The sequence below is a fragment of the Plectropomus leopardus genome, chromosome 6, assembly GCF_026936395.1.
Source record: "Plectropomus leopardus strain MGB_pleo_1.0 chromosome 6, ASM2693639v1, whole genome shotgun sequence".
Lineage (NCBI taxonomy): Eukaryota > Metazoa > Chordata > Actinopteri > Perciformes > Serranidae > Plectropomus > Plectropomus leopardus.
In genome coordinates this window covers 38,445,417-38,461,202 of record NC_142181.1, presented here as the reverse complement: position 1 = coordinate 38,461,202, position 15,786 = coordinate 38,445,417, and the positions used below count along the sequence as shown (strand labels likewise).

The following is a 15,786-nucleotide window of genomic DNA, read 5'->3' as shown; positions in this document are numbered from 1 at the left end:
TTTTTCTTTTTTAAACTAATCCATTAAGGCTATGCAGGTCCCAGAAAGTAGAATCAAGGTGACAGGTATCAAAATTCACTCAGACTTTTTTTTTCTTGCCCAACTACAAGTAATTTCTGCAAACATTTAGAAAGGTTTAAGGGATTATTTATGAGCACATGCGTACTGATTATCACATTAAAGGCTCAAAATCTCTCCAAATATGATCTCAAACACCTTGACACCACAGACAACTAATTATAGATGACTGGGATTTGTACGCAGGTTCAATACAAACTCTGAGGTATTGATCTCACTCTGAAGAGGCAGAAAAATAACTTAATTTCAGCCTGAATTCTTTCTAATTCTACAACATGTTAGTCTAGAGGTATAAACTCAGGTACTCTCACAGACTCACTGATTAAAACTAAACTTCCAGGCATCAGAGAAAACTGCACAGAGTTCAGGCTGTTTACATACAGCACAGCTCCTCTCCCAGATGACCGAGTCGCCTACCTGCCTGTCAAAAATCATCAAACCATAAATCTTTTCTAGACAGTTTGGATCTGTAGAGTCCTGCAGGGGGACAGATGTGAAGGCTGCAGTTCACCACCTAGCAAATGGAATTAACTGCTGACAAATGGAGCTGCAACTAACTAACTCCACAAATCCATCAAGAGCGCCATCATCCACAGTCAGACACAGGACTGATTATTTACTGCTGAAGTACAGCTAACAACTCTCACCAACAGCTGATCCTCCTCCGGTGTGAGTGTTCTCCTTTCCTCTTATTGTGAATGTCCAGTAGTCCACAAATTACATTTTCCTCTCATCAACAAAAATAAAAGATGGATTTTGCCATAGTTTTTATCGTAAAGATCTATTTCTAGCTTGTAAGCACAACGCATTTTCGTCATTGAAAAAAGGGTTGTTGACATAATTTTGATCATCATTTTTGTCAACAAAATAAACACAGCAGCAGACTCAGGGTAGACATATTTTGAAAACAAGTGGATAGCACTGTCGCCTCACAGCAAGATGGTCTCCGGTTCGATACAGTGTTGGAACGAGGTTTGGTCCGTAGGCGGGGGCCCTTCTGTGCAGAGTTTGCATGTTCTTCCCATGCCTACATGGGTTCTCTCTTCTCCGGCTTCCTCCCACATTCCAAAGACATGCAGGTCAGGTTAATTGGTGACTCTAAATTGCCCTTAGGTGTGACCGTGAGCGTGAAAGGTTGTCTGTCTGTCTGTCTACATGTGTCAGCCCTGCGAGAGTCTGGCGACCTGTCCAGGGTGTACTGCACCTTGTGCCCAATGACAGCTGGGGTTGTCTCCAGATCAGTCAGCTTTATTGGCCAAGTATGCTAACACAAACAAGGGATGTGACTCCAGTCAGTTTGCAGTGCTCATCAATCACTGTTTCTATTACTGTATTTTGTCCACCTATTCTATATCTGTGAGGGTGTGGCTCAACAACAGAAACACCTCTCTATATAATGCAATAAAGTTACATAGCACTACAAACTGCAGTCTTCAAAATGATCAAGCAGCTGAATCAACACCTCTCTAAACAGTTTCAACACAAATTAAACAGTATAGCCTTGATGAAGGTGGATTTGTTGCAGGACTGTTGTATCAGACTGCATTAGTTTAAGTTTGGTGGACATGATAAACTTGACTCTGTGTGTAAACAAATACAGCTGTGGTATGTATTCATATGCTATTATTGATTTCATGCACCCTGCCCATATTGTTCGTTTTCCTGGTTTGTGTGTTGTTACTGCATATCAAAAGTCAAAAGTCACAGTCCTGATCAGTTCACAAATTTCTGTTTCTCAAAGTTCAGAAAAACACATATACAGCAACTACAGATGTTACATTTAAAAAGACCATCTCTGATACAAATTTGGAGTTATTATTCAAATTCTTCACAAATGATCATTAACCCATTTGATTTGGGCTTTGCTGGTCTCATTTATCAACCTGAAATACAACAGCCTGAACTTTTTACCCTGCTATGTAATTTATATATACAATTACAACAATAAACCAGAGCCTTCAGCTACCACGCTCCTCTCCTATGGAACCATCTTTCAGTTTCGGTCAGGGAGGCAGACACCGTTTCCACTTAGACTTAAGACTTTCCTCTTTGATGAAGCTTATAATTAGGGCTGGCTCAGGTTGCCTGGACCAGCCCAAGTTAGGCTGACATAAGTTAAACCTGCCGGGGGACTTCCTATGATACGCTGAGCTCCTTTTCCTTCTTTTACTCCCGCCATCTGAAAATCATGCACGTCTGTTTACTGCATTACCCTTAGTGCTAAGCTTAGCACTAAGTGCTTAGTGACAGTTGTTTGCAAGCTGTGACAGTCGTTTGCAAGCTTAGCTTAGCCTCAGTAGTTTAGCTTAGCCTTGCATCTGTGATAGCCATGTGGTACCGTCACTACCTGGGGCTCTCAATTACGGAGCCTGGGTCTGCTGAACTGCACTACGCTAAGCCTGTTGCCTCTCCGGAGCATTCCTGCTCCCCTGTTGCCTAGTTTTCCTGGATCCTGGCCGTAACCTTGGTTTCACTTGATCGTGGTGATAGCTGTGCTGGCACTGTGAGCCTGCCTCTGGTTGTGCTCGTGCGATGGCTGCACTGATACTGTACCCCCTGCTCGCCCTGATTGTCTCGTCTGGTCCCAGTTGCGCCAATGCCATGATCTTGCCTTTGGACACCTCCCTATCAGTCTACGCATGAGACTCTTATCATTACCCTCAACATCATAATAGAGTGCATTTAATAATTTCAAACCTATCGTTATTGTAATATGACATGCATCTGTTTCTATTATTGCTCTGCCTCTCTCCCCCTCTCCTCCCCTCTCTCTTTCTCTTTCCTTTTTGCCATGATTGTATTTCATTTGTTATTTACAACATCTATTGCACATCTGTCCGTCCTGGAAGAGGGATCCCTCATCATCCTCTACTGTCCTTCCTGAGGTTTCTTCCTTTTTTTTCCCCCATTACAGAGGTTCTTTTTTTCGGGAGTTTTTCCTTGGGTGATGTGAGAGTCGAAGGGCAGAGGGATGTCGTATACTGTAAAGCCCTCTGAGGCAAACTGTCAGGTCCTTGTCTGTGTTGTATGTCACTTCCTGTTTTATTTTGGTATCTGGTTTTCCCCTATTTACTGTTCGTGTTTTATTTGAGTTTTCTTGACTCCGTGTGTGTGTGTGTGTGTGTGTGTGTGTGTGTGTGTGATTGTTCATTGTCTCCCCCTTCCTTGTGTGTTTCCTCGTGTTTGTCCAGTTAGTCCTTTGTTACCCCTTTTTGCCTTGCGATTTTGTACCATAGCCTGATTCTCTACTCTGTGTTTTTTTGACTTTGCACTGTTTATTGGGTTTCCCTGTCGCCTCGTGTTTTTGTACCGTCACCTGTTCTGACTGCCTTTTTGTGTACCGACACTGTTTTGGAATAAACCTACTTACTCGCACCCATTTGTGTTTGGTCTGCTCTGTGGGTCCAAGTTTGTCTGTCTGGTTCCTGACACAAACCCTATTTTGTGATAATGGGCTCTATAAAATTGAACTGACTTGACTTGACTTGACTATTTAAACAGGAAATATTGTACCCTGCTACATTTAGTTGATTGCTATATTTACTATTAACTTATAACTTATATAGGTATTTTTTTTTTATTTATGTATTTCTATGTAGTTGACATGGGGCAGGAACAAGAGGGTCAGGGTCAAAGATAACTCCAAGGTTACAGAAACTGATGGTTTCATTTTATACCATCATGGCCTTTGGCCCTTAACTTCTAGGCTCCTAACACTCGCCTATGCAGTCTATTCGGGGTCTTGTTCACGAGTGAGGGAAGGATGGAGCGGGAGATTGACAGGCGGATCGGTGCAGCGTCTGCAGTTATGCGTACTCTGCACCGATCTGTCATGGTGAAGAGGGAGCTGAGCCGAAAAGCAAAGCTCTCCATTTACTCTTAAGGCTCTCCCTTAGAGATAGGGTGAGAAGCTCGGTCATCCGGGAGGAGCTCGGAGTAGAGCCGCTGCTCCTCCGTATTGAGAAGAGCCAGATGAGGTGGCTTGGGCATCTAATTAGGATGCCTCCCGGACGCCTCCCTGGTGAGGTGTTCAGGGCACTATGTCTCACAGCTGGCCTGGGAACGCCTCGGAATCACCCGGGAAGGGCGAAGTGGCCGGGGAGAGGGAAGTCTGGGCTTCCCTGCTTAGGCTGCTGCCCCCGCGACCCAACTCCGGATAAGTGGAAGAAACTGGATGGATGGATGGATTAACAAAAAATGCTACCGTAAAATTCTGATTCCGATTAGCCTTTCACACCCCCCTCAAATAGCAGCCAACAGGCCAGACTTTGCTTGGCTGTTGTTTTAGCACCATGGATAGTGCTGCTGTCCAGGGTACACACCGAAGCAAGATGCCTGCCAAGCTGAAGGGCGCTGCAGACCACTGTTTGAGACCAACAAGCAACATAACAAATTTGTTTTTTAGTGACCCATCTCTGTGTTAAAAACAAAGATAGTGCCTTGAAAATCAGTAGTTTTTTTTAATCAAATCCTTACCATAACCAAGTGGTTTTGTGTCTTAACCAACACGTACTCCTACCCCTTCCTTCATCACATATGGCCACTATGCAGTGGACTATTGTGTGTACATATTAGGCTCTAGGTGTCCCGCATCTGCTATTTATATTCCAGGATTCCTCTACTGTGTCAGTATAAGCACATGGCCGGCTTACACTGCATGTGGTTATGTTTAGATAACAACAGCAAATGGCAACCAACGACAGGATGTCAACAGAAGCACATGCTGGCAGAGTTGGTTAGGATCAGGGCAAGGAGCCACATGATAAGATGTAGAGAAAAAAACACATCACATTCAGACGGGAAGTATACACAGGACTCCCGCACAAAAGTCCGGGGTTTGTTTGACCCATTCACCACCCCTCCTGCCCACCCTATAGGCGCCCTTGCACTCCTTATATTACATCATTATTGACAGCGTTTCAACCTGACGCCTTTCTGTGGTGTATCATCCGCATGCAACAGGTTCCATTTTCTCTCACGTGTTCTCAAATGACGCCACCCATCCACAAATCAGGCTGCCACAGCAAGTGACATCCACCCATCTGTGGAGTATAATAACACCATGACCTGTTCTGTCTGGCCACATTCTCAGCTGATGCCGTCCAGGGGCGTATCATGCAGAGCTGCTCAATGTGGTAATTGGGTAGAGGTTTAACTATACTGAATTGAAAACCGAATCTAATTGTTTGGCAACTCTCTAATTTAACATCACAATGTCTGATTAACATGAAGAATGAAAACATAACTTATGATTCAAAATATTGTAAAACCATAATGGTTTGACTAAAAAAAATAAACATGTGCCCTTGTTTTTGTCAAAGTCATTCTAACATAGAGTGGTATTTTCTAGTGGAGAAACAATTTTTCCTGACTGCCTCCAGGTTCCCTGATGTCAGGGACAGTGGCAGTGCTTAGTTGAAATGCCCTGACGCTGCATTTTCTCCCCCGCTGCAGAGCTTAGGGTTGTTTTAGAAAGCAAGGAGGCACACCGTTCATCATATTACACAAAGCTGAGAGACGGGGACTCCTCGGGCCTCAGCGGCAAGCCTCCGCCGTGTGCACAGAGGGAATAAACTTTCCCCACCAGCATATGGTGATTTTAGTGGCTCAGTAGGACTCACAGATCATAAACAGAACGCTGATGTCTCATTCTATCTCTCTCTAAGGCTTGTCTTATTTCTACAAACCAGGACCATGAAAACCATATTGCACCATAACTGACCAAAATCATTAATATATTATGAACAAAGTGCATGCAAGCTTTTTGGTTTTTCATCAGGCTTCTGGGTAGCAACTAGACACTGCCATGCAGATACAGGCTAAAACAAGACTAAAAACATGACGCCAGCGATGTTTTCCAAAACAACTTGGCACGTTGGGGCTTCAGGACACGTGGGTTTCTTCGGACAAGCAGTATGGAGACATTTTGTGGTTTTATTATGTATTTTTTTAACATTTGAATCTGGGTCATCATTTGCTTCTATTGTTTGGGAGATGAGTGCAACACCTCTTTCCTCGTGAACCTCTTTTAGTCCTTTTATGGATTATAAAACTTAACACCTGAATTTCAATCGGCATGAGGGCGAGTACATACTGATACTGAATTTTAATTTTGAATTACGTACATCTCACAATGCTAGGGATTATTCCACCTGTCTGCTTTGACTACAGACTCATTTGCTGATATCTGAATCATATCTGATTTATTTTCATAGTGAATAAGGCCTGAAACCGAACTGAGAATATGCAATTTCATTTGCTTTTTTTCCTGCTCACACGTTCACACATGCTCACACATGATACATATCTGATCTGTGTCACATGAGAGGAAAAATTCGGAATTGGGTTATTCAAACCATGTAGAGTATATCCAGCTCTGGTGTTACAGACAACAGAGCTCTGTGTCCACACTGAATCCAATAAATATACAATTCTGTTGCTTCATGTAAACAAGCTACGTAGCTATCAGCTGTGCGCTCGAGATCAGACTGGACACATAAACACTTAAAAAATAGTGAGTAGCCTACTTGCTATCCTTCCACGTTTATCACGTTACTTTTTAAATCAGAAAACATATTTTTTATATTGTAATATTTTATAGAGATGACAAACTTCTTGCTTCCTGGCGATGTCCCTCCAGCTAGCTGACAGTGTTTAGATTTTTGAAGTGAAAAAGGACGTTTTGTATAAATAATTCCAAATTACAACGTCATGAATCTGATGGCCCTCGTCGACTGCAGCACTTTCGAAGCGAGCATCAGAAAAAAATAGAAACACCTCACAACAAAATGTTTGTGCAATATTGATGCAGTTTTAGTATTTTTAAGAGAACAACTCCCCTGCCATATATCCTTTCATCACCCAAAAAGTAAAACACGGCATGCCCCCACGGCATGTGGTGTGTGAGGTCAATGTTCTGTGGTGTGATGTAGCAGGACAGAGGCTGTAGGGAAGTTCACACCTCATGTGTGTGTGACACAGTGGAACAGCGGGTTGTTTGACCAGGTGACCCGCTGCAGATCTGTCCTGCCTCACCATCCATCTGCTTGGCCTGCTGTCCTCAGACTCCTATGAAAGGAGCACAGGCCGTCTCCCACCAAGCCCGCTTTTTACCGGTAATTCATCTAACATAACCTGCTCCAGGTGTGCTTACAGACTCTTTCATTAAAAGCAGCAATAATGTGCAGTCAGGCGGTTCAGTAACACTGTGCTCTACATGTTGTAGATAGAATTTTGGCCCCATTAAGGTCATTGAGAGTTCCTGTATACCTCGATTTTCTATGCAGGTACACAAAACGGTTTTTAGTGTGTGCAATGCAAGAGATGTCAGAGGGCTCAGACTCTGTACTTGATCATCTGGGCTTTCTGAGTATCTAATTTTATTGGGATCATCAGAACATTGAGAAATACAGTATATAGTAATCATACAGTTTAAAGCAGTGATACTCTACTTATGGCCCACATAGGGTGCTGAGTGCCATAAAAAATCATAAAGATATCCTAAAATCCAAAAAACATACTGATGCACATATTTATGTGTTTGATTGTTTTGTGTATTTGTCTGCTTGTGTTTATTTTTCTAACATTGGTTTTAAGCTGCCCTCTTGGCCAGGTCACTCTAAATCTTTTAACTGATTAAATAAAGGATATATATATTTCCATGTATGTTTTCTAGATATTTATCATTACAGTGCTTTGAAAAATCACAAGTATATATTTATTTCAACAAGTATATGATGAAATAACATTCATTTTAGTTCTTTTAACTTCAAATATTTATTTTCTTTATGTTCTTACATCACTTTAGTAAGCACATGTGTTCCATGCCTAACAAAAAATTACTTTGATAAAACTACAACCTTTAAACCTAAACAAGTACTTTAGGTGGCTAAACCCCACTGTGCCACCACCACACAATTTATAACCACATGCCACCATTGTGTAATGAACAACATTCACACATTGTGGTAATTTCACTTAATACCGTGAGGTCAGGTTGGACTATTCCCATCTTTGATTCATATGCACTTAAACAGAAAAGGAAATGTTCATGTACATGTTCATTCATAATAAAACTCACATTTAAATAACTGAATGAATGATGTGATGGTTTTTAATCTTGTATACAAATAAGAAAAAATGTTTAATTTCAAATACAAACTGCACATCAACTGTACAGCATATGAGTAACACTTAAGGTCAAGTTGTGGTTTCAAAGGAGACTCTGCCTTACCTCTGTATTCTTTTTTGCAGAGGTCGATGGGGATGAGCTATCTCAGCACTGATCGATTGCAAATGAGAAGTGTTCAGACCGAAGCTCCAGCTGTCCACAGTATGAGGGGAGAGAAAAATCAATGAATGAATGCTTGAATCTCTCAACCCCTGTCAGAGAAAGCTCCTGTGCCCGGGATAAATCAGTTTTGGTTAAATTTGCAAAAAATAAAAAGTTGTTTTACCTCATGCAGAAAGCCAATGATATCACCACCAAATCTGTGATCCAACCAATATATATCCATATGTAAATTATGTACAATTATATGTAGCCAAACCAGCACGCTCCTTTACTGGTCAAACTTACAGGCTCTTTAACAAACCAGTGTAATGAATATTGATGACCTAAATTTTACACTCTTAAGAGTGTGCTCCTCTGGTCAGGACACAGCCTGCAAAGACTCCAGAAGGACACTAATTGACAACTGGACAATGTCTGGTAGGTTGTCGTATCAACTTCTTTTTAGCACCAATATTCCACACTTTAGGGTGTATCCTGAAAAGTCACAAACAGCACGCTCAACTCTGGATACAGAAAACAGAGGGACAGACTATTCAATGCAAAATAAAATGTACATTAATTAATATGATATGTTTAGAGATCAAAGAGAGCAGTAAGGAAGCTTAACATGCTGATTTATGCAAGAGAACAAATTTGTTTGACACAGAAAACTGGATGACCTGAATATTATATATTATGTTACATACCTATATACTATATAATAGGAATTTTGAATCTACTTCAGATTAGTAAAATGTTCTGCTGTTTGGAAAATGTTTTCATGTTCTAGCACTGAATTACAGTTTGAGCTATGATTTCAGCAACTTCCCCTTAGCTTCAAAAACCAGCCTTTACACTTTTAAGAAATAATGATTTGAGCTTTTTTGTAAATAATTATTGATATTGGCCAAAATAAAAATTCTATATCATGGTGTAAATATAGAGTTTATGTATCTCTATCTCTCTCGCTCTCTCCCTATATATATATATATATATATAAATCACTTTGCCATTCAACTTTTCATCCTGACTAATTTTATACATTTAGCTTAATGAGAAGAAGCTGCCCTCACAAACAACAGTGTCTATCAGCAGTATTTGACATTGTCATGTAACTGCCATTTTATTAGGCCTAATAACAATGTAAAACAAAGGTTAGGTGCCTCTGTAGAGTAACTGCTTTGACTGAATAGATATGGCTATGAGATTGAGGTCAGAGAGGATTTATAGTGTCTGGTCTGGAAGAGAACCAGTTATTTAATGACATGCTTCCATTGTTGAGGGACTCACAAGAGACAAATAAAAAAGGTCACAATACAAGCATACCATGATTCAAGCAAGACATATCAAGATTCTTAGTCCTAAATACTAGCAGCTCAAAAACACTGGATTCTTCACTTTCCACAATGTGACTAGAGAGCATTCCTCAATGCAACCCTACTCTACACAAACAAGCGCTTACCAAAAAATCAATTATTACTGAGAACACTGTTCCAGTCAGTTAGCTCATTAAACTATGTTGTGAAAAAAACTGTCTTTGTTGTCCATGCCACATTCCTTCCTGTGTGGACACAGGATATGAGTGAGGGTGAGCAATTATCACACTTGTTTTTTCTCTTGTTCTAGTGTGTGTTGATGGTGGTCTTAGTAAATATACTTTTACTTTTTAGAAGGCTGGAAGTTTATCATGTGTCCTATAAATCAGAGAAGGTACTTTCAAACCTCCAGTTGTTTGGCAACACTTTGAAAAGTTTGAATAAACATTTTTACTGTGACAAAATATTAGGTTACGATATTATCCTAATCTTTCTGTGCAGCTGTAACTGAGGTTGCAGAGAAGTGTACTCTGGACTGAATCTATAATGTTCATGGTTATGTAAGTGTCACAAGTGCACTTCGGTCTGTCTAGAAAACAGAGTTTCGAGCAGTGCTGGAAATGACCTGATGTAACTTGAGTAGGGCTGGGGCGACGCATTGACATAAGTGACTATGAAATTAATCAGTCTAATCTAACCCTGGCTGTTGTCATTAATCTTCAAATAAGCATGTTTTACTTTAAAAAACAATATAATAATGAAACTACATACAATGTGCTTCATGTATATTGTAAATCAATGCGGTTATTGACCGCTATTTAGCGAAAATCTAAGTTTTGTCTCGCGTACAATGTATTCAAATGGCCCACCAGACACTTCCGGAAACTCTTCGAAGCCTCCATGTGGCACGTGACACCCGAGCATTTTGAACTCCCATTGTCAGTACTCTGTTTATTCTAGTGCACTAGTCTAGAGCACGCACAATATTTGCTGATATCACAAAGTCTGCCTTGATACGATTTTGATTCGATTTGATTTATGGGCCAGCGATCAATATTAGCCAATTTATTAGCCAATTTATTATCTGACAGTTATTATTATCAATAATGACTGTTAAGTATCATGGACAAAACAACTATCTTTTGCACGTTTCCCCCACGTATACAACATGCTAACATTATTAACATAAGCCTATGGCATTTTACATTGCATAAATTAGCTTAGTGGGCAGTGGACACAGGTGACACAGGCTTTCAAAATAAAAGCACATCTGAAAGAGGAAGATATGGATTGCTGTTTACACTTTGCATCAATGTCATATGGTTGTTGCTCATTTAATCAAGATATCGATGTAGATCGATGGATCGTTACACCTCTAGTGCATATGTCACCTTCTTCTTGGTCTTTCGCAGGATGCAGCAAAAACAAGTGTGTGTGTGTGTGTGTGTGTGTGTGTGTGTGCGTGTGTGTGTGTGTGTGAGTGTGTGTTTGCCCGATTGTGAGTGTAGTTTGTAGATCTTTTTGCCTGTCTGTATTTTTTTGGAATAGTTTGCCCTTTATAAAGAAACTATAGCCCATATTATCATCTGCATGATATCATCTGAATATATTTTATAGAAATTTAACTGTGATTTTGCACTTAAACTTATGTAGCATTGTTACAGATAAAGTTACAAAGGTACCTCAGTCCAAAGCAGAAAGGTCAAAAGGAGAGTAGTTCTTTGCAGCAATCAGTATGTTTGCATACACAGTTTAGTGAAGCTACAGTTATAGCTTGATTAGACCACGTAATTGGACTACTGTCCTTGTCCCAGTACAGAAGCACCGGGAGAGAATCCATCTCTTGACGAAAGTATGTCTAACTCCTCCACAGCAGGTGGAGATATGCCCCCTTTCAGCTAGTTGCTATTGGACCTTCTTCCATTTGACCTATTACATCACATACCAAACAAGTTAGCAAGTGGCAAACGTGTTACTTGTCGAACAGTGAAAACATGGTTCTACCTTTTACTTGGTTCCTTTGTCTTGTTTTGTTTCCTTCTCTCCTTCTTCTTCTGTTGTTTTCTTGGCTTTCTTCTACTATATTATGCTGTTCACCTTCTGGGTCACAGCCCAGCTCAGGGACTGTGGAATATTTGCAGAATGACTAGGCCAGTTCAGGTCCAGTTAAGGGAATATTGATAGAAGAGTAAATAGACACCCAACCGCATTATTCAGCTCTGTTTGTCTGACTTCAAGAAATTTGACTTAGTATGATTTCAGGCAAACTAACATGTTTTCATGCAGTTTAAAAGTCCAGTTTTAGTCGGACTAACACAATAATTCAACTTTTTCTAACATCATGTAAATAGCTGTTGATTAATTAATGTACATGTGATTTAAAACACATGTACTACACACAGCACATTAAGTAAGCTCTTTTTTAGCCTTCAGAACTCCAAATCACCACCCACAGTTCTTCAGGGATTCTGGTTGTGGTGTCTTGCTCATTGATGGTTGTTTTGCCTGTAGAGACAACACGCCCAAACAAAGCAGGTGGGGTTAAAAATATGGACATCATCCTTTTTCCAGAACCAGAAGATTAGTTATAGTCTCTAAAATTACAAGATGTATTTGAGATCGAGGCAGTTATACAGAAAGATGCACCAGTGCTTAGCAGGGAAGGGGGTGTAATCTTTCATAGATCTTAGATGTTTCTGGGAATGCCCTCATAGAATTGTAGTTCCACCTTCTTCCCTTTGTCCCTTTTTGCATCCTTTACTGTTGCTCTTACATCGTGGGCTGCTGCTTTATACAGAATTTTTCCATGTTTCCAGACCACAGCCCTGAACTGACAGCAGCAGTGTGTGTGTTTTTGGATCGTTTTGGTAATCCATGGTTTTGGATTGCTGAATAATTTTACTGTATTTTTGGGTACCGTTGTTTTTGTTGTTTCACAATCCACCACAGACTCAGTGAATTCATTGACGTCATTGGTGACGCTGATAGTGTTGTCCTGAAACGTGCTCCAAACCTGCTGGCAGGGAATAGTTTTTTAAAAATGATACCAGTACCAGTACCCTTTAGTTGATACTGATGCCAGTGGAGTACTTCATTGAATACCTTTTTTTCTACTTCATCTGATACCCAGTATTTGTTTGAGCACTCAGTTGTAATCCCACCAAATGCCACAGGCATGGAGTGTATAGCCTTTACGAATGTTTTGGTGGCATCTCAGCATGCTGAACTGCCAACTCCATCAAAAACATTCTACTCAACTTCACCAAAGCACAGACTGCATGGGTTGTAGCTGCTGCAGTAGTGAGCAAACCAGGTCACATTAAAATGAAGAATGCTTGCAGTGACTGACTGTGAGTGACATTGTACAAATATTCATTTTTCTAGAAATGGGCACAAAAAGGATCAGTACTACTTAATACTGGAATTACTTTGGATACCCAGCCCTACCTACTACAATACAATAACAAAATACAACAAAAAGCCTTTAAATGTAAGGACAGGGCTTCCCTCAAATCCATCAACTGCTAGCTGGGTATTGTTTGAGAAATTACGATACCAGTACCCTTAAAGTGATACAAATACCAGTAGAGTACTTCATTTGATGCCTTTTTTGCTTTATTTTGTACCCATTATGTGAAAGGAATCATTCAGCTGTGTAAAATGCCTCCACCACTCACACAAATACATCTAGGTACACAAGAGTTGGGATGAAGGTATTGTTTGACTGGAGAGGTTTTGTCACTACTTTGTACTGGGTTTATGGTCGATACCTCAAAGGTATTTTGTACCGATACCCAGCCCTACTAGCAGCATTATTAAAATTGCCTTCTGGTAAAGTGTTTGAAGACTTTCTCTGCCTGTTTTGATGTCCCTCACTCTGCTTAGAGCAAAGTACCAGGAGCTGAAGCTATCCAGGTCACAAATTTGAGTTTTAACACTTATAGTTTTTGGATTTGGGAGAAGGTGGTTCACATTTGCTGATATTTTTTTGGACAGTCTTAGACTATGGGATTGACGTGTGAATAATGAGAATGACCTGAAAGCAGCAGTGTGTGTGTGTTTATGGATGGTTCTGGTAATCCATGTGGAATAATTTAACTGTACATTTGTATACAGATACTTTACAAATGAAAATCACCACCGACTCAGTGAATTCAGTGATGTCATTGGAGATGTTGTCCTAGAACGTGCTCTAGACTAGTGCACTAGAATAAACAGAGTACTGACAATGGAAGTTCAAAATGCTCGGGTGTCAGCGCATTGTATGTAGTTTCATTATTATATTGTTTTTTAAAGTAAAACATGCTTATATTTGAAGATTAATGATAACAGCCAGGGTTAGATTAGACTGATTAATCTCATAGTCACTTATGTCAATGCGTCGACCCGGCCCTACTCCAGTTACATCAGGTCATTTCCAGCACTGCTCTACACTCTGTTTTCTAAACAGACCGAAGTGCACTTGTGACACTTACATAACCATGAACATTATAGACTCAGTCCAGAGTACACTTCTCTGCAACCCCAGTTACAGCTGCACAGAAAGATTAGGATAATATCGTAACCTAATATTTTGTCACAGTAAAAATGTTTATTCAAACTTTTCAAAGTGTTGCCAAACAACTGGAGGTTTGAAAGTACCTTCTCTGATTTATAGGACACATGATAAACTTCCAACCTTCTAAAAAGTAAAAGTATATTTACTAAGACCACCATCAACACACACTAGAACAAGAGAAAAAACAAGTGTGATAATTGCTCACCTTCACTCACACATTTCAGCAGCTCAAGAGTCAGAGGCAACAGAAAAAAAGTCACTGAGTGCTAAATAAGGGTTAAGGCTAGGCTATTTTGATGCAGAGAGAATGTACTAGTTATTAGTTATTAATTTTAGTTAGTTATTAATTATTTCTTTTCTGTCTTGTTTTTTAGTTGTAAATAGTTGTAGTACTTTTAAGTTACCCTTTGTCATCAGAGTCTTGCATGTCATACACAACTAGACCTATTATTTTTCTTGGACAGTGAACTGAAGTAAGCTAATTAATTCAGCTGACTTTCCTGAAATGTTGTCTTATTTTTGTTTTTCAGTTCTGGACAAGTAAATATATGCTAAAGTTGTCACAGCTTACAAAACAATACTTTTAACGTTTGTCCTTTCTTCTATTCTATACTGTACTGTACTGTGTCTATACTGTACCCCCCGCTTGCCCTGATCGTGCTCTTGGTCCTGGTTGCGCCGATGATGTGATCATGCCTTTGGACACCTCTGTATCAATATATGCATGAGACTCTTATCAATATCATCATAGACCCACAATGACCCACAATATCATCACAGAGTGCATTTGATAATTTCGCACCAGTCGTTATTGTATTATGACATGCATCTGTTTACATTATTGCTGTGCCCCCCCTCTCTTTCCTTTTTGGCCACAATTGTATTTCATTTGTTATTTACGACATCTATTGCACATCTGTCCGTCCTGGAAGAGGGATCCCTCATCATCCTCTGCCAATCTTCCTGCGGTTTCTTCCTTTTTTTCCCCCCCGTGTTACAGGGGTTCTTTTTCGGGAGTTTTTCCTTGGCTGATGTGAGGGTCTAAGGGCAGAGGGATGTCGTATATTGTAAAGCCTTCTGAGGCAAACCATGTTTTGTGATAATGGGCTCTACAAATAAAATTGACTTGACTTGACTTGAATTTACTATTTTTTTAATTCATAGGCTACTGTGCTTTAGTATTGAGTATGATGTAATGGTTCAATATTGTGTGACAAACATTTTGAATATTTTCCAATAAGTATCAACTTTTTAATAAATATTTATAGACAGTTATATATTTAATTTTGCTTTTTCATTTATTTTATATTTTAATTTATATTTCTTTTCTTTTATTATTGTTATTATTATTAATGTCTATTGTCTTATTTGGATCAAGGCAAATAAATCATGTTATTTCGTTCGTGACTATATTGAAACAGTGCTCGTTGCCCTATGTCAGGACTGTCAGGCACGTAAATCCTGACGTGCCCTTCGGTACAAATTCCTTGTTTTCTGAAACTGGCGCAGACCCAGCGCCCCAGCAGGGTGCCTTCATCCAGACCATAATCACGTATAATCTT

General features: G+C 39.9%; 1 long non-coding RNA gene across 1 annotated transcript in view; it reads right to left on the bottom strand.

Moving 5' to 3' along the window:
• LOC148189465 (uncharacterized) overlaps positions 1-11,988 on the bottom strand; it is a 34,483-nt gene extending 22,495 nt beyond the window's left edge. Inside the window, exons 1-2 of the long non-coding RNA XR_015776737.1 lie at positions 11,671-11,988; positions 8,312-8,401 (exon numbers count right to left, since the gene is read on the bottom strand). This is a non-coding gene — a long non-coding RNA (uncharacterized LOC148189465). The remainder of the gene's footprint in view (positions 1-8,311; positions 8,402-11,670) is intronic.
• Positions 11,989-15,786: the final 3,798 nt, after the last annotated feature.